The following is a 2,500-nucleotide window of genomic DNA, read 5'->3' on the forward strand; positions in this document are numbered from 1 at the left end:
CTGACGAAACAATGCTGGTTTGGATGCAGGGGGTAGTGTTGGAATCGGCAGCGCGGACAAAATCGGCAAAGTCGACAAAAAAGACTGTTGGTCTGGACATCGGGGCAGCGGCAGCCATGCCGACAGGGGGGGAAATCGGCAGCGCAGATTTGTGCAGCTGCAGGTTCGTCGGGGAAATCGGCAGCGCAGATTTTTCGATGAACATGGGCTGGAAGATGGACTGTCCAGGCCAGGCAGGGAAATACGTCAAGGGGACACGCTGACGAAACAGCGCTGGTTTAGACACGGTGGGTGCAGTGTTGGAATCGGCAGCGCCGACGAAATCGGCAAAGTCGGCAGAATCGGCAGCGGGTGCTGGCGATGAGTCTGGACGATTTATAGTCCAGGGCTTGATGGAAAAGACTGTTGGTCCAGACAATGGGGCAGTGGCAGCGCTGATTTGTGCAGCTGCAGGTTCGTCGGGGAAAATCGGCAGCGCAGATTTTTCGACGAACAGGGGCTGGGCGCTGGACTGGCCAGGCAGGAAAATTCGTCAGGGGGCCACGCTGACGAAAACAGGGGCTGCGGAGTGGAAAATCGGCAGCGCAGATTTTTCGACGAACAGGGGCTGGACCGGCCGGGCCAGGCAGGAAAATTCGTCAGGGGGGCACGCTGACGAAAAGAGGGGCTGCCGCGTGGAAAATCGGCAGCGCAGATTTTTCGACGAACAGGGGCTGGACCGGCCGGGCCAGGCAGGAAAATTCGTCAGGGGGGCACGCTGACGAAAAGAGGGGCTGCCGCGTGGAAAATCGGCAGCGCAGATTTTTCGACGAACAGGGGCTGGACCGGCCGGGCCAGGCAGGAAAATTCGTCAGGGGGGCACGCTGACGAAAAGAGGGGCTGCCGCGTGGAAAATCGGCAGCGCAGATTTTTCGACGAACATTCGTCAGGGGGGCACGCTGAGGAAAACAGGGGCTGCCGCGTGGAAAATCGGCAGCGCAGATTTTTCGACGAACATTCGTCAGGGGGGCACGCTGAGGAAAACAGGGGCTGCCGCGTGGAAAATCGGCAGCGCAGATTTTTCGACGAACAGGGGCTGGATGCTGGACCGGCCGGGCCAGGCAGGAAAATTCGTCAGGGGGGCACGCTGACGAAAAGAGGGGCTGCCGCGTGGAAAATCGGCAGCGCAGATTTTTCGACGAACAGGGGCTGGACTGGCCGGGCCAGGCAGGAAAATTCGTCAGGGGGGCACGCTGACGAAAAGAGGGGCTGCCGCGTGGAAAATCGGCAGCGCAGATTTTTCGACGAACAGGGGCTGGACGCTGGACTGGGCCAGGCAGGAAAATTCGTCAGGGGGGCACGCTGACGAAAACAGGGGCTGCCGCGTGGAATGGCAGCCTACACGCAGATGCGAATTCGGCAGCGCACGATGGCTTGAGCAGGTCATGGGTTCGACTTGGCGCGATCTGAAAACCTGGACGAGGGACTGTCGACTCTGGACGAGCCAGCGCGGTGGCCTGTCGTGCCCCGTTCAGGGGGGGCCTGCCGCGGAGACAGCCCTCGCGGGCTCGACAGCGCAGGCCAGCGTCCCCGACGTCGCTGGCCGCGGCAGGCGAGCTGCCGGGGTTCCCGCATTCCTACAAGAAAACGTCGTGCTTTCCACATGAAACCAATCCAGTAAAATCAGCCATATTTTTATGAGGCTGCCCACTGAATTTGGGGTCATTCCGGGCCGGTTCCTAGTTTTGCGGATTTACTCGATTTCTAATGGTAGGAAAATTAAAACAAATACTTCCCGACCTCGAAAAATTCTGGGAAAATTAATGAAGGTGGATTGGATTTTTGCCAACCTCTGTGCAAAATTTCAGCTCAAAATACCAAGAAATGAATTTTTTAGAGGGGGGGTGACAGCTGGGACCTAGTAGTGTCTCCCCCTGCCAGAGCTGCAATGACACTTATTGCTCTTTAGGGAGCCACCAGGCCGGCGCCCCTCAAAGACCACACGCGCCCGCCCGCGCTGGGCGCTGGGGCGCTGGGGCCTGAGGGCCTGGGGCCCTTGGGCGCTTGGGCGCGCGCGCGCGGCCCCCGCAGCCATGCCGCGCTGCGCGACGCGCGGACAGCCCCTGCTGGCTTGCTCTCTCGCCCGCGGGGGGGCTGCCTTCGGGCCCTGGCCTGCCCCCTGCGTGGGAGAGGCTAGGCGCTGCAGGGGCCAGCCCGACGTCGCTGGCCGCGGCAGGCGACAGCCCGACATCGCTGGCCGCGGCAGGGGCCAGCCCGACGTCGCTGGCCGCGGCAGGCGACAGCCCCTGCTGGCTTGCTCTCTCGCCCGCGGGGGGGCTGCCTTCGGGCCCTGGCCCCCCGCGTTCTGGCCTGCCCCCCGCGTGGGAGAGGCTAGGCGCTGCAGGGGCCAGCCCGACGTCGCTGGCCGCGGCAGGCGACAGCCCCTGCTGGCTTGCTCTCTCGCCCGCGGGGGGGCTGCCTTCGGGCCCTGGCCCCCCGCGCTCTGGCCTGCCCCCCGCGT

This window comes from Populus nigra, chromosome 2, assembly GCF_951802175.1.
Source record: "Populus nigra chromosome 2, ddPopNigr1.1, whole genome shotgun sequence".
In the NCBI taxonomy this organism is placed as follows: domain Eukaryota; kingdom Viridiplantae; phylum Streptophyta; class Magnoliopsida; order Malpighiales; family Salicaceae; genus Populus; species Populus nigra.